Here is a 26250-nt window from a genome sequence, read left to right as displayed (position 1 = left end):
TATACAATTAATGTGTTACTAAGAATGCTTTGATGTGCTCTCTTCTTACCCTCAAACACTGCTTTGTAATGAAAATGTTCCTCGAAAGGCTTTGGTGTGCTCCCCATCGAGCCTCAAAAAATCTTCTGCAATTCCCAACCACAATGCCACAAAATCCTGCTGTTTTTGCCTAACTCTAGATATGACCTGTTATTGATTGCCAACTACTTTAATCTGAATGAAACTACAATCCTGCACTAACCACTAACTAGATACAGTCCCATCCCTATCTAGTGCACTATGCATTTGAATCTGCCCTCTTCAGACATCAACCCCTGACTGTCTTGAGTTGCACATGTGCTCCTTTATGAAGATGCAAGTGGGTGGGACTGTTCGAACCACCTAACTCAGCCTTGGAAAACGCTTGTAAGGCCTCACTTGCTCACACTCACTGAAACCCGAGGGATGTTGAGATTTCCTTGAACCTGCTCGCTTCATGTTTGTATTGTCACAGACTGCTTTGTACCACATGACGGGCACCAGGTCATTGCTTTAAGAAACAATGAACAAGGGGAAGAGTGGGTGGTGATTAACATTAAATATAGAAAGAGCTCTATTTGCAGTTATGGGAGAGGGTGGTTCAGTGTACAGGGAGGGAAAAGTCACTTTTGAAACTTTCCTCATAACTGTACAAGAGATGTAAAAACCCATTAGAATCTCAGTCCAGTATAAATCAAATATTCAAGTGGCATTTCCAACAGCACATCATGTCTTTAAGAAAGAAACCAGAGAGAGCCAAAGATGGTTGCAAGGTGTGGGCTACCTCAAGTGGTTTCCTGTCAGCCAGGAGTAGTTCATGAAAGTAGGAAGTCCTGGCGACAGTTATATGTATCTATCTATACATTACAGTGTCACATTTGTGAATCCATACCTATGGTTACATAACAATGTATATAGGAAAATGGAAACACATGTTTTTCTCTAGTTTTCGTTTGTGTCCACAAAGGTTTACTAAATCTGGCATGAAATTATTCTGACCAGTTATTATCACATCTGTCAAATTTGGCAAAGCTTTAAGTCTTATACCTTAAACCATTGCAGAAAAAATATTATTTCTTTGCATTCAGATTTCCATAGAGGCACACATTTTCTTGAAATTATCTATTTAGATATTTTAGATTTTTTCGATTTATGGTGGCTGAATTGGTGTATGCCAAAAAAATTAGATCAAGTATACTCAAGACATTCATTTCTAAATAATATATATCCATGTATCCATAAATGCCATTAAGGTTACAGGGACAATTCAAAATAAAGAATATATCAGGTAATGTGCAAAATCAATGGCAAGCACCAACAGGTACACACATCATACACATTATCCACAGCCTTAAAAAACATACACAAATAAACACAAATAAGTGTGCACCCACACACAAACACACACATGCACACACACAAACACACTGTAATAAACTTGAAGGTTTCTCGCGTTCAAATCCCCGGGGGTCTGTCATCCAGGTGGCCAGGACAGTATGATCGCTATTGGATCCAGTTCTTGGGGGTGGACCAATGAAGGAGGATCACCTTGATGTCGGGTTCTCGGGGAGTAGACGGGTGAGACATGGTATCCCCTTCTTATAACACCTTTTCCCTATCCAACCCCCCATAGGATATTCAAACACCCTACCCATCCTTTCCAACTGTAACACTTTCGAACATCATGAAAGATGACAGACAAATACCAGAGCCTGACGTGTCCAAACACAAGGGTCAGGCAAAGTCAGGCAATTGACCAGAATCACACACACACACACACACCTGACGGCCCTTTCACTTCCCCACAGAGAAAAAAAGTTGAGGCACAAGAGCACCATATGAGAAAGGTAGACTGCATGACAAGACAGCTATCCAGGCACGGTAATTCAAGAGGAGGAGAAAGACTGAGTGGGTGACAAGGAGAGAAACAACCTTGCCCTTTCCGACCAAGGGCTGTGAAACCTCAGTGGAAGGAAATATAAGACTGCAAACAATAGCCCAAGTGTGTTGCAGAAGATGTCAACAGTACCCAGAGCGTGCCTATGCTGATAAGCAGGACAGAGGGAAACGTCTGCTACCATCGTACCGGACTTGACTCCCGATACGAAGAAAGCCAAGTGGTTCATCAAAGCCGGTGAGTCAAAGGGAGAACAGATAAAGAAACCAAATGTGTTGAACAAAAATAGCAATCGGCTGATTGCAGACTGTTCAAAGAACTGTTAATGTAAAAGGGGAAATCCAGCTGCAGATGAGCAAGCACCATGTGGGTGCTCACTCAAGAAGCTCTGGGTGATTACCTGATTGTTGAAACTACTATTACCAGAAGGCCTTGGGAGAGGCGAGACGAGGGTCAAAGTGGTCATACGGGGGTCTAGTAAAATCCTCTGTAAAGTCGAAGGTCTTGACCGGCAGATGATCGTGAATAATGGAAGTGAATCCCATATCATAAGAAAGTAGAAAGAACTGTGAGATTGGAAAGAGTGAACCCGAAGGAGGAGTGCCGATGGAAATGGGCGAGGTCTAATGTCCCACAGACCAGTGTGTTGACAAGAATGAACCCATTAGAGGGTTGTCCACCTTGAACTGTTTAAAAAGACATTAAGATTTGAGAATATAAGCAGAGGAGATTGTGTTGAAAGCCATAGTGAACCCGACCGAGGGAGGCAAAGAGTTGAGAATGATCTGTGCCCAGAAGAGGGGGATCTCGGGGTAAGAAACCCTCACCCCAACAACGCATGAATGCAACTGAGAAATCATTTTTGAATACAAGCCAGAGTGAACCCGATGCAGGGAGGCTGATTTTCGAGAGGGGTCTGAGGCCCATAAGAGGGGGAGCCAGGGGTGAAGAATCATCACCTCAAGTGCAAAAGGAACTTTTACTTTGTTAATTTTGAATCTATCAGGCCATCAGAAGCAGGAAAGCTAACCTCCTAAGGTCCTCATATCATTAAGCACTATTTGGGAATCTGAGCCTGGAAGAGGGGGAATTCTGGGAGTAAAAGTCATCACCCATTGTACATACTGAGAGGAAATTTTTGTTGTGATTCTGAATGCATCAGGCCCTCAAAGGCAAAAGACTTTTTACAGAGCAAGAGCCTTGGCCATCGAAGATCCTGATAGCTGAAATTGAAAGTGTCATCTCGTTCTGAGAAAGCTCGAGGATGTGCTGTGCTCCAGAGTCCGCCTTGTCCCGTTCTCAAAACGTGGGGAAGGGAGACCACGACTACTGCATTCTGACATATTATTTGTAAACAATTCTTTATTTCTGATGAGCCCTATCCCGCACACTTTTGTATTTAGCGTAAGGATTGGCAATAGGTTTTTCATAATATAGGCCCTTTTATTTTGACACAACATCACTAGGGCTGCCTTATTTTGATTTGATGGTTGTAACTTACTCCCACCTTAGATTTAGGTTTAGATTAGGCATTTTTCCACCCTACCTATAAAGTTTAATAAACACACTTGAACTGCGATCACTTGTGTCTGCCTATCCTTGATACCATGCAATCCTTACAACACACATACACCATACATCTGTCTGCTGCATCTCTGACCACACCAAAAGGCAACAACAGAACACAGGAAGTTTGTAATTCACTTTTATTTTCTTTTACTAGGTTGTGCTGACTCGACATGGCGCAACTCCATAGAGCCTTTTGGAATCACTGATTCGAAGCACCTGACCACTAGAGGGATCAACGAAGAACTTAATCGTACATGTTTTCTTTGATAGCATTGGCAATAGACATCATTGGTCTCTTAGGAAGCTCAATCAAGACTCATACATTTCTCGGATAGGCAGTATGGTTGATGTTAAATTGGCCTATTTTGGTGTGATAGAGAGTTATATGTCCCTGGTGATGTCTTACGCACTATGCTGCCTTCTTATCTACTTTGATGGTCCCACAGGTCTATCTTTTGCTTGAACGCTTCCGTATTTGTTTGACCTTTTAAGAGCCGTCTCTATAGACTCTTCATCTCTCACACAGACTCGTTGTTATTTTCTATCTTTATTTTTTCTTGCTCTTAATCCCTCTTTTAACACTCCCCTTGAAACACTTGTGTATAGGCGTATTATAAATGCCATATCATATATAAATACCATATCATATCAAATGCCATATCATATCAAATGCCATATCATAACTAGGTGTGCATCTTTTTTCAGACTAGTTCTAACACACTGTATATGCCCTTGTACTTTCTCAGTATGTTCATTTTTCGGTTATCTGTATGTTTACAAATTTTACTGCTTCAGTCATTCGTGCATGCTGAACCAATTGTTTTCACATGCCTGGTCACGTATTGACTTGTTAGGCACTACTCATTGCCTCACGTCTATTCTTAACTCTTTTTTCCCAACTTTTCTCTACTGTTTCCTCCTGAGACATACTACCCTACTTTCCTTCTGGGGTCTTTATCCCCTTGCTACCGTCTCATCACACGTTTAGGAACCGATTGCTGTTGTGCGCTCAACCAGCCTTTGCATTACGCTCTGCATTGATCGGCCTATTCACGTCATTACCCCAATAGGTATTTTTTCATAATTTAGACCAGCAAGGTTGGCACGACTTCTCTCGTCAGACCGGCGTTCCATGCTGTTGCCAGTACTGTCTTTCAGCTTCAGCGCCCTGTGCATTTCACTGTTCAACTCGCCTTCTGTAAATCTTTCCTTCTACCTTACCTTGCAAATGGGACTGTTCTTATTTACTGTTAATGGCTGGATGTTTTCTGTTTTTCCATATGTGTTGTCCCATGTCCTTGTCTGTTTGGGTTTTGTGTTTGTATCTTGTTGATCTGTTGTTACTAAAGTGTGACTTACTCACATATCTAGCACTGTGTTGACCAATAGGGATAAAAAAATTAGAGGGGCACCTGGCAATTCTCTGATCTCTCTAGGCGTCCTGTATTGTCTGTATTCTATCTAGTATACTATTTATATCAATGCATCGTTCAATGCACTAATTAGGGTATATTTGTTGCAATGATCCTTGACACTTTTTTCGCAACATTATAATAAGAATCCCTTGTACACATATTTCATGAAAAGTACATACACATGTGATGTCATCAGTGATGTCATCAATGACAATTGTGATGTCATCTGTGATGTCCTGGGTGTTAGTCTTAGCAGTGCACGGTGGTGGCGCGAGTTATGGTTGCTTAGCTTACCATAACTGGCGAATTTCAAGGGTTTTTCGGTTTTACTTGGAACCATAACGTCCCTTTAACAAAGTTTTTTCACTGAATTTCATAGGTTTTTAGTAGCACAACTTAACCATAACGTCCCTTTAACAAAGTTTTTTCACTGAATTTCATAGGTTTTTAGTAGCGCAACTTAACCATAACGTCCCTTTAACAACGTTTTTTCACTGAATTTCATAGGTTTTTAGTAGCGCAACTTAACCATAACGTCCCTTTAACAAAGTTTTTTCATTGAATTTCATAGGTTTTTAGTAGTGCAACTTAACAATAATGACTTTCACTTTATATACATATCATATGGAACGGACTGAATCTCTTCTACTGTACTTGATGTCCGCGAACTCATTTAATGTTCGCGGACATGTTCGAAGAACAGTACCACTAGCTAAAAAACTCTGGGGGGGTATGTTTGATTGTTATATCATAACATAGGAACATTTAACAAATTTAAAAAAAAGCACACAAACACATTATATGTACTAATACATAAGAAATGTAACCCATATATACAACACACTAACCATTCATTTAAATGCACTATGTTCTAAAATGGAATATACCACAAGAAAATAAATTGGCTTCCAACATAATTACCTCACAAACACAACAGAACTGAGAACAAGAGCAGACCCACTGAGTACATAGGACATATCTTACCTGAAATAGTAAGTGTACTTAATTTTATTCATGTATTTATAAACTTTCTGTATTAGATAAAGAAATATATTATCTTTTTTTTTTCTCTCACAGAAATGTCTAGTACTGTTGGAATTTAAATAATATTATGCCTCCTATCGCAGTATTTGAATGTGTGTTGGCCTACGCCAAGTTGTCTAAAATATCGTGTAAATAGATTCCGCGGCAAGGTCTTGACCTTAACGAAAACTGTGTAAGTCGCCATCTTGGATTTAGCCGCCATTTTAGGTTCTCTTGTAATGTGGAAGTCACCCTGAACATCAAAATGGAGGCCGAATGACATTCCGAGTGAGATTCTGGCCGTTGTGACCTCCGCACACATCAATAAGTAATATGCCTGCAGGCCACTTGTTGGGGTCGCGAACTGAGACCTTGTCCTATCCCTGACCTATGTGTAAATGAACAACTGTATCAGCGGAACTGATCAAAATGCATACATTATGGGATTGACCTGGCAAGGAACCCTAGGCCTGGTCTTAAGAATGGTTAACCCGCGAGGGGGTTGGCCAGAGCTGGATAAAGAGTATAAAAGCACAAATATTCCAATGTACGGTCTCTCTCACTAACGCAGTGAACTCTCGTTGAAGTTCATTATGTTACTCTGAGAGCCGAATAGCTATCCGTTTGTCAATTGACTTTTTGGTAACTGTTGTAGCTTTTAAATAAAGCACTTTGTATGTTTTTTGTAACCTGTGTTGGTGTGTTTCCTTTGGGCTTCCCAGCCTCATATCAATTTCTTTGTTTTCACAGTACTCTGGAATGGCTAGAGGAACATTTCCCACATGAAGAAATGTCACAAGATAGTGAAACTAATGGTAAACACTTTATAATATAAACCATTTAATTATTATTATTTTGTATACATTTAACATATATATAGATATTTTTTTTGTACAGAGCATACCAAAATAGAAAATACTTCAGAAAACCTGTTATGGATAACACTTTTCACAGTATAGAAGAAAAAATGGATTTATTGTTGACTAATTTTAATAATTTGAAAACTTTTGTGGAAGATCATTTTAAACCAAAAACCTCGTACCAAGGCCCCACATGTACTTGTCCCTCCTCACCATATCCCAGTCAATTATCCCCAAACCCTCTCCATAACCCAAAACGTTTTGATGAGACTGCCATCCCTTCTTCACCTAATAACAATCATGATGAAACCCCTAATTCTCCTGTTTTTGTTTCTGTTTCTGCTTCACCTTCTCTGTCATAAATTATTAATATATGTTAAATAAAGTTTAATTTTTATATTGTGTTGTAAATATTATTATTTTTTTTAAACAATGTAGGTGTCCGCGGACAGTGCAGGTGTTCTGAAATGTTCGTAAATAAACGAAAATGGAGGTGTCCTGAAGAACACTATACCTGTTGGTACTGTTCGCTAGCAAGATGAAACTATTCTAAGAACACACGCGGTGTCCTGAAATGTTCGTAAAAAAAAAATGGAAGTGTCCTAAAGAACACTATATCTGTCCGTAGTGTTCGCTAGCAAGTTCAAACTGTTCTAAGAACACACGTGGTGTCCTGAATTGTTTGTAATTAAACGAAAATGGAGGTGTCTTAAAGAACACTATACCTCTCCGTACTGTTCACTAGCAAGTTGAAAATGTTCTAAGAACACAATTGGTGTCCTGAAATGTTCGTACATAAACGAAATTGAACGTGTCCTGAAGAACACTATATCTGTCCTTACTGTTCGCTAGCAAATTTAAACTGTTCTAAGAACACACGCAGTGTTCTGAAATGTTCGTTTCACGTGTGACGCAATTTTAATTAGTTCAGGACCCGAACAGTGTCCGTAGAACATCAACGCGCATGTGCTAGCCAATCTCCGTGCATTTGGTGTCCTGCGGACATGTGCTTCCTTCTCGGACTTGTTCGCGAACGGATCATATGACCGCGCCCACGCTGATCGCGTGTTCTGAATGCAGACACTGTTCGGGTCCCCGAACAAATTAAAAGTACATTTTCAATTAATCCATAATATTTTTCAATAAAATCTCACCATGGCACAAGTCCCACATAGTAATCCTGAGTTTCTACATACCTTTTGAAACTTTTCAAACTTTTTTTTGTGTTCGATCTGTCCGCGGACAGCGCGCATGTCCGCAAACCGTGCACAAGCACCCCTATAAAAGACCACACCCTAGAGCTTATTCTCATTGTGTTTCTGGCTATTCTTCAGAGCAGCGCTATTTCTCCAGCAACTTGCTGATTACACCATCGAGATGGCATAGCTGCAGAACTGCTGCAGAACTGGCTGCAGAACTGCCACCTGGTGCTGCACCTGCTACCGCACCACCCCCACCCCCTCCACCACCACCACCTCCCCAAGGGCCTGAAGAGGGGAACAGGAGTGAGGATGTGGAGGAGGAAGAAGAGGATGATGAGAATGAGGTAGAGGAAAACCCTACTACCCGCACTAGGCGTGAGTCTTGGGTGTGGCGGTTATTTACCATTCATGGTAATGTTCCTAAGGCTGGTGCGAACCATGTTACCTGCAATGAGTGCAAAATGATACTCAGTCGCGGGAAGCACGGAAAGTACAGCTTTGGGACCACTGCTATGAAGCGACACCTGAGGTCATTTCAATCTGGGGCTATTCGCAGGGTTGTACCTTGCGAAGAACGTAGCAGGTTGATTTCCTCTACTTCATCCTCTGTTTCTGATCCTGTCACCACAAGGACCATCTCTGTGGGACATCGTCTTCCTCAAGCTGCCTCACAGGCCATACAGAATGCTGATGACCCTTACCTTTCGAGGGTCACAGTTGTATGTATGTACTGTGACACAGTACTCTGCAGGGGGGAGCAACTTCGTAGTGCTTTTGAGACTATCATCTCAGAGCACGAGAAGATCTGCTCACTACCCAAATAAAACCCACTCTACATCTTCCTCTCTCAGCTCGCCCTTTCTTATCCCTGTGGTTGGTGTCCCTCCCTTTACCTTCCTTTCCCCTCCTCTCCTAGTGTGTCGTGTATAAAAAAACAAAAAAAATACAAAATATCAAAAATCAAAAAAAAAATAAGGCTCTTTTCAGAGCCGCCTTTCACAGTTAAAAAATAGAAGTGAAAATAAATGAAGCAGGGCCCTTTGTATTTTTTAGAAGTCCGCAGACAGTTCGCAAATATTTAAAAAATTGGGTTGCTACCCCATCACAAACATTGCAATTTTCTCTGGGAAGAAGTGGTGGCTCTGAAAAGAGCCTTTGGGTGGTGTTTGTAAGTCAAAAATGATAAATGCTTAACACCTACTTCAAAATGGTTGTTGTAATTCCAAAAAAGGTTGCAATGCATTTTGTACATTTCTCAGAAAAATCTGATTGCCAGCATAAGTAAGATGGGCTCCATCTCTGCGAAAAATGTATGTACTACGAAACATAATATTTTCATTGTGAAAAGAGGACATGCCAAAATCTCTTAGAAAGGCACAAACAGCCTTATTAACATTGTGCCTTGCTTTTTCCATTGGTGGACCAAATGAAGAAGAACGAAGCCACATTTGTCTCTGTGCAATCCGTGAAAATATCACTTGAGAATTAGGAAACATGTCCATAACCTTCCCAAGTCCTTCTTTCATAGCAAATTGCAAACAAATTCCAGTCACATGTCCTAAACTGTTCCCTCCACAATGAATTACAATTATGTCTGGATGTTGCTCTGTCTCCAAAGTAGCACAGAGAGGTAGCAAGTCCAACCACTTCATTCCACGTACTCCATGCCAGTGTACTTCCACATGTGGGAATCCAAGATCTACAGCTACTCCAAAGCTTTCTGCATGCACCTTCAACCAATGTATCCACGAATCTCCCAAAATCCAAACAATCTGTTTTCTGAAACACACAGCCATAACTATCTTTTGTTCTCTCAGCAAAAAGAGTATCTGAGAAACTCTCTCCTGGCACAACACACCCACCAAACTATGCTGGCCAATCTTTTTCAGTGCTTATTCTCATTTGCATGACTTCTGAACCCAAAAATCCCTGGATGTAACTCCCGATGTCCGCGAACTACCGCCATGTCCGCGGACATATCGTAACATGAACAGCCCTTCTACCATTTCCACTTCACTCTCTCTGCCATTCCCTCATTGGATGTAGCTAAAAAATCACATGACCATGCACCAATCACATTCAAGATCTCTAGATCTAACTGCATCATCATAGATCAGCACTGCAAATGTACTGTGACTCTCTCTGAGTACAAGTGTCATATCATTGGCAAGCACCATCTACCAGAAATACTGTACAAGTCTCCAAGATTTCTACTTGCAGCTCCATGCATATCCATATGCATGAACACAAACTTCAGGAATGCATATTTTCTGTACAGTAGATGAACACATTTTCAAACAGACTTTTAGCTTGTGTAATCTGTAAAATGAATTTACTGTATTTTTTTCAATTTCCTAAAATCAACTATCACTTATAAACCTTTATACTATTTACTTTCTTTATACACACACACTCAAATCATGTTAAACTAACATTTTTTAAATGAAATATATAGACTACATATATTCAAACAAAATTGCATGCAAGCACAATCTCTGTTTAAATCTTTAAAAAAATACTTATACAATTTCATATTTTTTTGTTTTTATTTATTTATTTACTTAATTACTTTAATTTAGACATGACATTGAGGCGCTATTACCTAGAACAGCTTACTTACAGAAATAGTGGTATTCACTGGTATATTATAAATTTCACAAGACATAGTAAAGATATTTTTTTTGCTACAGTTAGTCATTCAATACATTAAGAACATATCATATGTACTGAACTGATGCAATGTATCTTATGTAAATAAATTAGTTTAATGGTTTTAAAGAAGGCACTGAGGATTTCAATTAAAAAAATCAATATCTAAATTAAAAACAGTGCTATATGCAAACAAAGTTACTAATTTGAAGCTTTTACAATTGCAGTGAAGACCAGTCTCCTGAAAAGAAGCAGCCGAATTCAAAGAACAAAGAAGAACTAAGAAGTTACCTGTTAATTTAAGAAAAATGTAAGTAGAATATCACCATAATATTTGTATTATTAATCAAACAAACTATAACGTTAATACAAGCTATTTCGGTGCCTAAAAATAGAGATTGTGTACCATTTTGTCCAAAAATCTCCATGTCTTAAACAGCGATTTACAGCCAGAATCGCCCACAAATTCCTATTTTTGGACACACAAATTACCCAACTGAACCGCTACAATTTTCATATTATAGAACACACAATTGTTTTAATTGTATGCAGTAGATTTACTATTTGTACTTTTCCACACCACTAGCTTACTTTTTTTTGTCATTTGAACCCCAGTTTAGTAACACATAAATTTAAGAATACCTATCCCTACTGATTGTAGTTCCCAATGCACAATCACACACCATTACATACATCTTTATCATCTTACTCAAACACTCATGCACACAGCACACATACATTCCAGAACACCCAAACCCATATCTTCTTTATTTTTTTTAACAGACCCTAAAGAATGCCTACCAAAAGTCAAGTCCGTAGAAAGCAACGCAAAAGTAGAGCAAATGAAAATAAAAGTGTCCAACATAAGCATCCATCTCTAGCAGAATTTGTAAAAAAAGTTGAAACAAAACAGCTAATACAGTCATTTAGTGAAACACAAGAAGTTTCAAGTACAAAAACTTTGCCTCCTCTATCAAAATGTAAAACAAACCAGAAACAATTAACAGAAAATCAGCTCTCACTACAGATAAAACTACTTCTTCAAATTTTAATATAGTGCAAAGTAAGCATACCAAGAAAAGTATTTTAGCCAAAATGTACCGTCACAAAGTCCTTCAAAATCTTATAAAAACAGGAGAGAAATCAGGTTCAATGCTTAAAACCTATCGTAGGAAATTAATCTTAGAAGCGTTGATGGACAGTGCAATTCTTCTCAAAAGAAAGTTATTTATTTTACTGTTAAACAAAATGAAACCACTAACAAAACTAATAACTAAATTACAAAAACGACTTCTCAATAAGCGAAATGTCAACAGAAAGAACTTCTTAAGTATCTGCGGAGGTGAATGGAATCACACTACGAGCACAGAACCATATTTTAATGAAGAAGCGTACAAACAAAAGCGAACAAATACAATTGCCATACACAGCAGTGGTCGAGGTTATGAAAAAGTGAATAATACCATAATGGAACAAGAAGTACTCCTTACAAAAATATGCCCTGAAAACTTAGAATTACCCCTCCATTCAACTGAATCAGAACTTCTAGTGTACAAATGGCCATGCACGTCAATGTGTAAAATTCCCAACAATGTTTCAAATCTTTACGCCAATTCCTCAATAAATATGTAAAAAGCAAAGACAAAATCAAAATTAAATTGCTGCAAAATATGGATACCTGTCCAGTGCGCAAGTACACAGGACTACAAGGACATTCATTGGACTGCATTACAGGACCTACTTGTAAAACCACTTTCCATGATATCAAAAGGATATCAACACATCATTCAACTATAAGAAATCTAGTCTATAAACTGTACTATGCTAAAAGTCCTGCTTTAGCACTAGCAAAGTTAAATAACCTCCTTCTACATGGTAAAGCAAAAGACCTACTTTAAGAAATTCACTATATCCAGAAAAAAAATTTGGAAGTGAAAGCCACTTACAGAATGAAATAGCTTTAAACCAATTAAGCAACAATTCTACACATGGCAACCTTTTGCTAAACACATACAAAAAGAAATACTGAAGTACCAAACCATGTATGTTTATAATGCCGTAGAACATTTTATAAAAGTAATACAAACACTGTAGACCTATCATACAAAATAGAAGACAATGAAGATTCTAAATGGTTTGAATTAGCTCTCTACCTTGTAGCAGAAAACAAATAAGAAATAACTGAGCCCTTAATACTTTGCAGTTACTGCACTACAAACGTTGACAAAAACCAAACTCCTTCACGTGCTATCACAAATAATTTGGAATTATACCCAGTACCAAAACCCCTACAACAACTTAATTTATGAGAGCATCATAATTCAAACAGTACACCCATTTCAAGCAATAATACGCCTTCAACCAAAAACAGCAAAATTACCTCCCTCTGAATTGGTAAAAGGCATTCATGGAAAAGTAGTTTATTTACCATTAGATCTAAAAGAAAATGTGCATACTCTAGGAGTACAACGTCCAATGAAGCAATCTTTAATTATCTTAGTAAATGGAGTACCTACAAAAGACAAAATAATATGGCAACAGCTGGTAGATTTATTTAAAGTTAGACAAGCCTTCCAATATCTTAAAGAGAATAATGAATATTACAAAGAAATTAATATTGAAGAAAACTTGAAAGATACAACTGAAATAATTCAAGAAACACAAGAAACTGGTCAATTTGAGCTACTAGATCCTGCTACAATATCAAATACTTTAGACCATTATACAATTCATCCTTTGCACTGTAATGACACCGTAGAAGATGTACTGGAAACTTGCCAAATGTGTCAAACAAATGGATCGCCAATCAGCATATGGGAAAAAAGTATAGAAGCACGTGCTTTTCCTCTACTCTTTCCTACTGGCAAAGGAGGAAGGTATGATGATAGACCTATTCAAATATCAGCTTCAGAATACCGCTCATTACGGATGTATTCTGAAGATCCCAGATTTAGACAAAATGTGGAATACATATTCCAGCTACTCTTTGAAAGTGAACTAGCAACTTTATGTTACAGAGTTCCACACATATTAAAATCAGGATCACACTTTCAAAATATGACAGCTACACAATTATTAGAAAAAGTGCAACAAAAGGATGAGGTTTTACAATCAAATATTACACATCTATTAGCAAATATGCGTGGTACTAAAAAGTACTGGTTTCGACGTCATAGAGATGTACGTTGTATGATCAGAAACCTTGGCCCACCCACTTGGTTTGTTACATTAAGTTGTGCAGAATATGCATGGGGTGATTTACATGATTTCCTATGCATATCAAATAGAAACAAAACAAACATAGATATACTAACACCTGGAGAACTTTGTTCTTTGGATCCTGTTAATGTTTCAAGATATTTTCACCATCGCTTCATTGCTATGCTACATTGTATTTGTAATAAAACTGTTCCTCCCCTTGGAGAAGTGCAACACTTCTTTTGGAGAAAAGAATACCAAGCCAGAGGAGCACCACATATCCACATGCTTTTATGGATTAAAGATGCTCCTAAATTTGGTCAATACAGTGTTTTACAGTTTATTGAAAAATATGTCACTTTCTGAAATTCCATCAGAAGCCACAAATAGTGATCTTCATGCACAAATTTTACAATTTCAAAGACACAAATGTGGAAAATATTGTCGTCGCAAATACAAAAACAAAGGGAAATACTACACCAAATGCCGATTTGGTTTCCCTAGACCAGTTACAAATACAGGTAAAGTGAACAACCTCATGTCTTCAGTTAGACATAGTGTTAAAGGTAAGTCACCTAAAAATACATATTACATAAAAAGAAAAGAAGAAAATATATCAATGATTATAATGCAATCATTGCCCACTTATGGAATGCAAACATAGATGTGCAGTACATTGCAGACAATTCTACTGCAGTTGCACGATATGTCACAGCATACTTAACTAAAGCAGAAAAGACAGAGCTCCAAGACCTCTGGAATGACCTGTCATCAGATAAAACAGTATCTCAGGAATTATACAGCTTGGGCATAAAAATGCTCACCCATAGAGAATGTGGATCTGGTACTGCATTGTATGGTAAATCTGAAAATATAGTATGGCTAAGTCTTGGTCCAGCTAAATCTAGAAAAAGAGTTCTAAAATCATATGAAGATATAGAAACAATAGCCAAACATGATCCCAACAGCCAAGACATTTTAAAAAACAATTTATTAGACACATACTACCCAAACAGAAGTAATACTTTGGAAAACATGTGTCTATACCACATAGCCCAAAACTACACATACAAAAATAATATGAAACCTGATGGAAAAAAAGGTAAATATAGAGTGACAAACTGTGAAGGCAGCTTAGTTAAACTCACTAAACCAAATTTAATTAATCATATCAAATTGTCATTAAAGACTCCTCAACATAAAGAAGTATATTACATGTCCCTGCTACAACTCTTCAAACCATGGAGAAAAGAAGAACAATTACTAGATAACTATGACTCATATGAGGATGCTTTCAAAGCAAATGAAAGCACTATAACTGATGGAAACTTTACACAGTACAAAAAAATGTTTCACAATGAACAGTAACACGAAGAAGAACTCCAAGCCCAACTAGATAAGGACACTCCTGACAGTAGTCAACCTTCTGTAACAGGAAACCAAGAACAACTGGGAGAACCACTAATAACAAATGAGGCAGAATTAGCTATGATAGAAGTAGAAAACACCATGTGTCAGTATGAAGATAAGGAAGACTTCACTATATTACAATCAAAACTAAACAATGAGCAAAGTAGCATTTTTCAAGAAGTAACAAAACAAATTGCACATGGTATAAAACATGAAAATAAAGAATGTTCCTGCCATAATTATAAACCTATACTACTGTACGTCAGTGGGGAAGCTGGTTCTGGCAAAACAGTCCTAATGAAAATCATTAGTAAGTTCCTTCAACAATTGACAAACAACAAACTGTCAGCTGTTGTCACTGCCCCCACAGGTTTAGCTGCCTACAACATAGGTGGTGTTACATTACACTGATTACTACTATTACCAGTAGAACACCAGAACAAATTAGACTATTACAAACTTTCTGCAGAAGCTGCAATGGAATTACGCAGAGTATTGAAACAAATGGAAATGCTACTAATATATGAGGTGAGCATGGTCTCCAACCTCATGTTAGCTTTGATTCACCTCAGATTACAAGAAGTACTCAAAACAGACTATGAAGAGCTCTTTGGAGGAAAACACATTATTGTTTTTGGAGATCTGCTTCAATTAATACCGGCAAAAGGTGAGCCTATTTTTAAAACATTAGGACACAAACTCTGCCGTAAAACTGTTGGCAGCATTGGAAATGTCAACCTTTGGCAACATTTCCAATGCAGAGAATTAACAGAAAACATGCAGCAATCTGCAGATCTCACTTTTGCCAACATTTTATAAAGTATCAGAGTTGGTATACTTTTTAAAGAAGCAGAAGCAATATTGAAAACCCGGCACATTAATGTACTTTATGGCGATAATGCATGTGCTATAGATGTTATGGAACAATTAGCCCACAAAAATGTCAATTGTATGGCCTTAACGCCAACTCTTGCAAGCTGTTTCAAATTCAATGAAATCATGCTAAATAAAGAAATGCAACCAATCATGGAAATTAGCGCCACAGACAAACGAGATGTACATGGTATGACACTACCCATGTGTGACCAAGTCACAACAAGACTAAATAGTTTAGAAAAATCAATCTCAAACACAGCAGGCTTATAAAAGATATTCAAATTATCCTTAAATTGCAGAGTAATGCTTAAACGTAACCTTCACTTGGACCAAGGACTAGTTAATGGAGCACTGGGTACAGTTGTTGGCTTTCAAACATACTCACGCGACAACAAAATTCAGTTTGTCAATATACTATTTGACAAACATTCAGAAGTAAAAAGGATAGGACGCTCAACAGCTAGATTCCTTCTCTTCAAAGATATGTATGTACGCAGAGAACAGTTTTCTCTAACTCTCTCATACGCAGTCACGATTCATAAATCACAAGGTCTTACCCTAGACTAAGCAATGATAGATATTAGTAACACAGTCTTTAAAGAAGGCATGAGCTATGTAGCACTATCACGCTTACGTACACTTGACGGTCTATTTCTAATCAACTTTGATGCAAGTAAAATAAACGCTGATATTCCTTGCATGTTAGAATACAATGGACTTCGCTCACTATACACCCCCCACCTAAACACATATTCTGTTCCACAAAAAGTAAAACGTTATAAAAGAAAAATAAATCAAACAGAAATGCAACAGGATGTCACTGCAAATCCTCCAAAGAAAGTAAAAGAAACTAATACTTCATCAAGTACCACAAGCAAACAAGAATCAATTAGGGAAAGTAAACCAGGTACTTCTTTAAAGAAGGAAGACAAACTCCAAAAAAAGCAGTTAGATACAGAACTACCTGGACCATTACAATTCTCAAATATAGTTGGTGTAAGTTGCTACGCAAATGTAGCAATGAATATTCTATTTCAATTACCACCAATTGTTGACAACATTTACTTACACAGTACAGACCCATTGTGTTTGCAAATGTTAGTACTTCACAGAAATGCAGCAAACAATCCTGACAACACGTATAGTGTTTATGGAATAAGACAACAATTGGACTACTGTGCTGGAATGGTGAAATTCACTATAAATTCACAGGAAGATCCACAAGAATTTCTAATGTACTTACTACAAGTACTGGAAAACAAAAACATACCTATCAATGACATCTTTCAGATTTCATACATGTGGAAACATACATGCACTCTCTGCAACAATGTGACACAAGAAGAAATCCCCAATCAACGCTTCATATATATATCAATACCAAATTGTGAATCCAATCCATTTCAGCGACTTGTACAAAATGCAAACCATGGTAGATTATGCTCTACCTGCAATTCAGATAATCGCTCCACGTTAGTAATACAAACACATAGTAAATACATAATACTAATGCTTCTACGTTACAATGCAGATGGTACCAAAAACAACTGCAAGCTGACTGGATTCACACATGGTCCAATATCACTTGGTAAGAAAACCTTCACAACAATAGGTATAATCTACCACGCAGGAGCCACAACCAATTCAGGGCACTACACTGCATATATAAATAAGAAATGTGGATGGTTTGAATGTAATGATAGTACCATTACTCTAAAGCAGAGATTACCAGGAAATCTTACAAACGCTTATTTGATGTTCTTAAAACCAAAATTTGATAACTAAACTGTATTTAAACCCTAAGTAAACTTGTGTTAAAAAAATACAAACTGTTAGATTACTCTAAAAGCTATCTAACTGCTCAAAGATTCTACAACAACTAATCAGATAAATGAATACCACTAAATAAGACCAAAAAATACACAGTTAGAATACGCCAATTGGTATCTAACTGTCCTAAAATTTAACAATATCCAAATAGATAAATCAATACCACTAAAATATATCAAAAAAATAGAGTTAGAATACTCCAATTGGTATCTAACTGCTCCATAATTTTATAATATCAAAACAAATAAATAATATGTTACTGCTCCAAAAAAATACAACAAGCCAAAGTATAAAGCATTAGCCAGAAACAACAAGTGAACACTGAAAACAAACAAACAAATAAACTGTAGCATAAAAGAAAGTTTTTTTTAATCCAACATAGATTTTTTTTTCTCCCACAGACCCAATGATTTTCGCAAAAAATACAGAAACTGAGCAAATTGCATAGTACTCTGATTTGTAATCTACTAAATATGAGGGTCCATACGAACAATACGGACAGTGTCCTCAGGACACCCGCATTTTGTTTATTTGCGAACATTGCAGGACACTGCGAGTGTTCTTAGAACACATTCTACTTGCCAGCCAACAATACGGACTACGCCTTCAGGACACCCCCTACGAACATTCCAGGACACTGTGAGTGTTCTTAGAAACGTCTTCAGAACACCCCCATTTTGTTTATTTGCGAACATTTCAGGACACCACGTGTGTTCTTAGAACACATTCAACTTGACAGAGAACAATACGAACAGCGTCCTCAGGACACCCCCTACGAACATTCCACAGACACCGCAAGTGTTCTTAGAAGTGTCTTCAGAACACCACCATCTTGTTTATTTGCGAACATTTCAGGACACCGCGAGTGTTCTTAGAACACATTCAACTTGACAACGAACAATACAGACAGTGTCCTCAGAACCCCCTCATTTCGTTTATTTGCAAACATTTCAGGACACCATGAGTGTTCTAAGAACACATTCAACTTGACAGAGAACAATACAGACAGCGTCCTCACGACACCCCCATTTTGTTTATTTGCGAACATTTCAGGACACCGCGAGTGTTCTTAGAACACATTCAACTTGACAGAGAACAATACGGACAGCGTCCTCAGGACACCCCCTACGAACATTCCCCGGACAACGCGAGTGTTCTTAGAAGCGTCTTCAGAACACCACCATCTTGTTTATTTGCGAACATTTCAGGACACCGCGAGTGTTCTTAGAACACATTCAACTTGACAACGAACAATACGGACAGTGTCCTCAGAACACCCCCATTTCGTTTATTTGCAAACATTTCAGGACACCATAAGTGTTCTAAGAACACATTCAACTTGACAGAGAACAATACGGACAGCGTCCTCAGGACACCCCCATTTTGTTTATTTGCGAATATTTCAGGACACCGCGAGTGTTCTTAGAACACATTCAACTTGACAACGAACAATACAGACAGCGTCCTCAGGACACCCCCATTTTGTTTATTTGCGAACATTTCAGGACACTGCGAGTGTTCTTAGAACACATTCAACTTGCCAGCGAACAATACGGACTACGCCTTCAGGACACCCCCTACGAACATTCCAGGACACCGGGAGTGTTCTTAGAAACGTCTTTAAAACACCCCCATTTTGTTTATTTGCGAACATTTCAGGACACTGCGAGTGTTCTTAGAACACATTCAACTTGACAGAGAACAATACAGACAGCGTCTTCAGAACACCCCCTACGAACATTCCCCGGACACCGCGAGTGTTCTTAGAAGCGTCTTCAGAACACCACCATCTTGTTTATTTGCGAACATTTCAGGACACCGCGAGTGTTCTTAGAACACATTGAACTTGTCAGAGAACAATACGGACAGCGTCCTCAGGACACCCCCATTTTGTTTATTTGCGAACATTTCAGGACACCGCAAGTGTTCTTAGAACACATTCAACTTGTCAGCCACAACCGCCATTCATATTTGCGAACATTTCAGGACACAGCGAGTGTTCGACAACGTCTTCAGAACACCCCCATTTTGTGTATTTGCGAACAATTCAGGACACTGCAAGTGTTCTTAGAACATATTCAACTTGACAACGAACAATACGGACAGCGTCCTCAGGGCACCCCCATTTTGTTTATTTGGGAAAATTTCAGGACACTGCGAGTGTTCTTAGACAGTTTCAGAGTTTCAGTTCGCTTGCGAACAAAACGGACACATATTGAGTCCTCAGAACACCCCCCATTCAGTTTATGTAGAACATTTCAGAACACCCGTGATGTCCGCAGACAAATCGATCCTTGGAGCCAAGTAAGACTCAGGTAACTCTCTGCCACCTGTCTCTCTGCCTCAACTCACCCTGACAGGCTTCACGTACACTAAAACGCTCTTCTGTGTGTTACAGAAATCTGTCACACCCCCTCATAAATCAACGTTCACATGCCAGAATTACTTCAAGCAAAGTAAGTCCCCTTCACTTGGGCAACTTCAAGACATTCAGCAGTTTAGGTGCTTTTTTAAAATATGTTTTGGATACTGACCCTGTTCACTGATAGCACCTCATTTGTTTTATAGATTATCACCACAGAATACCCTTTGAATGAGACCTTCTTAAAATTCCACGTCCTGATGAAGGTCGATTTAGTTACAGCATTCTACAACTTCTGGAATGGTGGAGTGTCCAGAGAGTTTCTTGTGTGGAGTTTCCCTTCCTGGCTGTGGTGCAGGTATGGTGAAGTCTGCTTTCCTTGGTTGTTCCTTCTGGAGGCAGAAATAATTCAATATAAGCTAACCTGCAGATGTGGAGCATCGCAGAGTGTTCGGGTGTGTTTTCTGTGTGGAGAGTCCCTTCCTGGCTGTGTTGCTGCTTTGTTGAAGTCTGCTTTCATTGGTTGTTCCTTCTGGAGGCGGAACTAATTTGTTAAAAGCTAGCCTTTGGATGTGGTGCATCGCAGTGTGTGCAGGAGTGTTTTCTGTGTCCCCCGTGGCTTCCATGACTCCGTGAGGCCACGGGGGAGGAGATGAAACTCCTGCAGATTTGCCACTGGTGACTGGTAAGTCCTTTGCCTTTTTCTCTCTTGAATCATACTGATATTCTGTGGCCGTCGGGGAATTAACCCAACGATAACGCAACACACTTCTACTTCTAAACACTTACAACAGGGTCTAATTATTGTCTAAGGGGAACACACTCCAAGAGGAAATGCCGTTGTTCAGAAGAACATTGCAACAAACTCGATCCCTTGTAGAAGGAAGGCAAACGCTGATAATAACTTTTACATTCCCACCACTAGTGCAAGCAACAAAGTCTTGGGAGCCCCTCCCTGATCCTACCAACAAGGTAAGGCAGTCCTCCGTGCAGGCTGCCTTGAAAGATGCTAACTCTTGGGCAGGTGACTCAACACTGGGCATCAAATGTGTTGGACTTTTGTGAGCTCTAAAGGCAAAAAAATCACACCACACAGTGGCATCTCGACTCTTTGATAAATCTAATGCAACTACAACCACTGAAACAAGAAATTAACCTCACGGATCAGTGTTAATGTTTGATTCTTCCCACTTAAGGAAAAATACCAACGATCTAATGGATGCTGACATTATGGAAACAGATCTTTCACCAACACTTCCACAGCTACCAACACCAGACCCAGGAAACGCAGAGGAGCACAAATTAGATGTTTTTCATTGTTCCAATCGTGAGGATAAGTGTTTAACACTCCCAAAAGAAAAGGCCTCTGATGGAGACCAGGGGTCATGTCCTTTTGTCCTTTCTTTAGTGTATAGGGAGATTAGGGCCAACTTGTTGACATTCCAGGCGCCAAATATGAATTTGGAGCCATCGTGGAAAATAGCCACCCATTCGGCGGTTGCGGCACGTCTGGTTAGAGGCCTTGCACAAATAAAAATAAAGTAGGACCTGAATGAAAATGTGAAGGGACGAAATGTGGATTTGATCAATGAAATCTCCAACAAGTTCAGCTTACTTAGCGACAGCGCATCCAGACATCTGACTACTCTTAATCTACAGAGTTTGGGGGAAAAGCATACAGGCAATATGAGGGCAAATATCAGTGGCACAGAAGCAATTTTCGAAATGCCTCCACAGCTGATAACATTTTGTACCATCAGTCACCCTCAAAAAGCAACCATTGACACCTTCCTCCATATCAACGTTGGAAGATGACCTATTTTCACCTGGAATGCTTCAGGGACCAGCTACCTCGGCTACTCCTTTCCTGTTCAATATTGAAGCAAGTGTAATGCTGGCAGCAAGTATTGCTCTAGCTCCATTCATAAAATTACATGAGTCGGTAAATTAATCCTTTAAGGACCAAGTGGCAATGATTCATACCAAAACGATTTTTATAATTTGTTACATGGCTTCAGGTAAGGGTGGGCAATGAGGCAGCGACCTCTACTTATGTGCAAAAAAATGCAGGAAGATTTGGACTTTGAGCATGCTGATAAAAAAAAAGCATTGTGGCTTCTCTTTTACAGAGTCTGCAGGGACAATCTAATGCCAGCTCCTCGTTCTTTGGAACCTGATTTTTATAAGACCCATTTATTATCAGGTAAGTCAGTTAAGTCAGTTGACTTATGGACAAAAGGCACAATTAAACCCGTGATAGGAAAAGAGGCCGGCACAATAGATCTAACAAACCTCTATGATTCCCCAAAATTGGATGTGCAAAATGCTCCGTTGCAGCAATCCAACACCGGTATTAATTCATTGACATTGTCGGTTCACACAGAACAAACAAAGTCAAGCGTAATGAGTAAATTGGAGGCATTATTGCCCTTGGGAACCCAGGGAGGGGAACATGTAATGAAAGCGACCTGTGGTATGGAACAACAGTTTCCAATCTTCCACAAAGGAAAGAAGAGGAAAATAAGCCATTAGGCTCTGCAGTGCCACTGCAGTAAAGACAGTCGAAGAACATACAGCAGCAAAAATATAAAAAGTCCACTGAAGCAAAAAACATTTTCCTCAATTTACCATCTTTATCAACTTCCTAGAGTTAATCATCTGAGAGACAAAAGAGAGACAACCTAAACCAACATGAGGATCAGTGCACATTGACAATTGGACATCCAAAAATTGAGGGTGCCCTCTTGATGAAGGAAAACCACACACTGGCTTTATTGGTGGACGGCGATCTTTTGAACTTGACAACGTATTCATTGGAGGATGAACAGTAGGTGGATGGGACAACCTCGATGATACAGGCCTCTCACCCTTCTGAGCTGTACATAAAGGGGGCCTTGGTCGCTACAGCACCCCAGGATATAATGCTGGCTTCTGACGCCCACAGGGAGTGTTGGGTTCCCATGATAACGAATCAGGGGTTGGACAGTGGGTTGGAAAAAAACTTGAGCTTCGAAGAGGGCAATTTCCCAAGGGTGGAATCACATGGGTAAAATGAATTGAAGAATCATGACATGCCATTTTTCACAGTAGATGAGAAACGAAGGAAGGCAGATCAAACATTTTATTTGACCATGTAATGCATGTGCGAAAATGAGCTAAAAACATGGCACAGGTGCACAGCCATTTTTGACATTCACTTCCAAAAACACAATGTGAATCTATGTTTCTGTGAGCTCAGTTAGAAGGCAGCGAGGAATTCTGCAAGGGTTGCACATTTTACATTATGAACAGATGAGCTCATTATGAGGGATAGTTGTAGTTTTGTTCGCTCAAGGACAAGCCAGGAAGGGAGTGGGAGAAGTGCAGGTGCATTGATACAGGGTTTCTGGGAGCGAGAGTGCAGGAGACACACTGGGTTTTTCCACTGCTAAGTGTATTTTCCACTCTTTGCCTTCCATGCTTGCTTTCTGTCCTTTGGCCGGGGACGATTGGCAACCTAAGAGGGGCGGGGAGTTTTTTCCCTAAAAAGAGGAGAAGTATCCAGATGGTAGATCAGAGTTGGAACCCCCAGGTGATGAAGTCTTGCTGTGAGGGAGGACTCTCCACTTCTGATCCCGTTTGATCTCTCTGACTACCTGCCTTGGGACTGTGTAGTGTTGTCGTGGATGAGATGACGTTGTCTCCTGCAACTACACTAACAGTGATATATACTCTTATCTAATTGTGTGTGTGTGTTCATGTATAACTAAGTATTTACATCTCACTATTTAGCTGTATCTATGAAATGTGAATAAATGGCCTGTAAAGAGGCTATCTTACTCCTATTCTGAATCTCAGTGGGTCTTATTGCCTCCCTGAGTCCAATAACTTTTCATCCGTGTAGTCCTTTAAGTGCTCTTGGTGCTGTTAAACATGACAGAAAAGCAAAACAGACCAACAAGTGGGGGCAGCAGGAATTATCAACCCCGCCTTTGATCGCTCCTAATGAAACAGCCCCTCAACATGACTCCAGGGCTGAGAGACCTGAAAGCAGGGGGCATAGACCATAGGGCTGACTGGTTGTGGAGGATAGAAAGACCTGTTTGGGCCCTTAATTACAGCTAGAGCATGCCTTAAAGGCTGGTGGTGGCTTGATCCTCAACAGGTTGAATTTACTGAGACTATTCCAACATATCCGGCCACTTAGATTTGTCAACACAAATTATATTAAAATGATTGGATTCCTGAGAGAAAGTGTTGTGGATAAGGCCTTCGTACACATGATTTTGCTCACGATAAAATAATTTCTGATGGAGTTAGCACATCTACTCCTCCCTCTTGGCTTTGAATTAACAGACCCTCTTGCTCACAGAAAATCAAAGTGGAACAGGGATTACAATGATAATCCACCAAATAAAGATGATCACTCTGACAAGCCACGGTTCGAGGTGAAACTGAAAGGACCTGTTAACACCAATCAGAGGAGAGACCATACTATCTGGAACCAGGAAAATCAGGGGAAAAATCCCAATGGAAGGATAAACATGACATTGAACTGTCAATTAGAGTCACCTCAAAGGATCATTGAAGTTGTGGATAATCGATCTAAATATATAACCACGACACAAAGACACTGCACAATGTCAGCTGAAGGCAGCCAATCCATAAATAACAGCCAGCTTTTTGCAAAGAGGATGGATGGAGTTTTGGATCCTGGAACACCTTAGAGTTTTAAACATCTGATCACCAACAATCAACTCAACGGTGAACACTTGGATGTATTGTGCCTGCAGGAGACATGGCTACAATCCCTCCAGCTGGTGGAGGATACTCTACCTTTTAAGTCCGGCTTATTGGGGTCTCAGAGGTAGGCCCACTTCACGCCTCTTGACATTGGTGAAACATGTGTCTGGGTTGTTGGTCATTTCTGAAGGTGCCTCGAACCCATTTATCCAGTTTCTTGTGTTGCCATGTGAGCTGCCAGCTCTTAATGTACATATGACAATTCTCATGAATGTTTATTGGAACCCGGCTGTGATTAACATGGAACATGGACTAGTTCATTAATTTGGTCCCTGAAATAATTGATGGTCTTTATGTCCAATTTTATGACCATGAGGTTGTTTTGTGTTGGGATTTGAACATCTCCCGACGTTTCCTTACGGGAGGGGATTGCGAAAATCTTTAAGGGGCTTTATGTTAAGATGATTCTAAAATCAGAAAGTGGGATAATGTGATGAGTATAAGAGATGTGCACGTGTTGAATGGGCAAACAGCTAGAGATATTCTATGTGCTCCGACTTGGTCCAATAGAACACAGTCTAGAATGCAATCTAGAGTGCTGGACTATTTTTATGTATCCTACGGCCCACTGGATGAAGTAAAACATCTAAAAGGGTGAAAAAAACTAAACTATACAGTGACCATGCACTATTGAAGCTAACATGCACCTTCAACAAGAGGCAAGATAGAGACTGCTGGCGTCAGATGCCAGAGGTTACACAAGGTAGGAACTTCTTGTGCATGGGCTTAGCAGATGTGATCCACTTCACTGAGGGTTTCAGTGAACAAATTATAAATAATTGTTCAAACACTAATTATGCACCCATATTACTGGAATTTGGTGTAAAGGAGGGAAAAGAGAAAAAAACCACCCAAAAATATGTGTTTTATGAAGAAGTGTCCCAGGAAAAAAAAAGCTAAGGAGGGATCTCAGCGCGATCAGTAAAAATGGTGCTGCTCAATGTTTCCCTTTAGTTAAACAAGAAAACAGAGGTTTAAGTACTGGATTTTTGGATTTTTTGGGCACAACGCCAAAACGACTTGGAAACAATGCTTCAAGCAATAATGGCCAAAGGCTACAGACAAATCTGCCAACTGATTGGGTCCCAAACATCACCTCTGGAAGCAGAGTTAACTAATGGGGTCTCCGAGCATGATTGTGTAGCATTTTATGGCACTC

The sequence above is a fragment of the Ambystoma mexicanum genome, chromosome 2q (assembly GCF_040938575.1).
Source record: "Ambystoma mexicanum isolate Mex_15411 chromosome 2q, UKY_AmexF1_1, whole genome shotgun sequence".
Classification (NCBI taxonomy): domain Eukaryota; kingdom Metazoa; phylum Chordata; class Amphibia; order Caudata; family Ambystomatidae; genus Ambystoma; species Ambystoma mexicanum.
Note: the sequence above shows the minus strand (reverse complement) of the source record.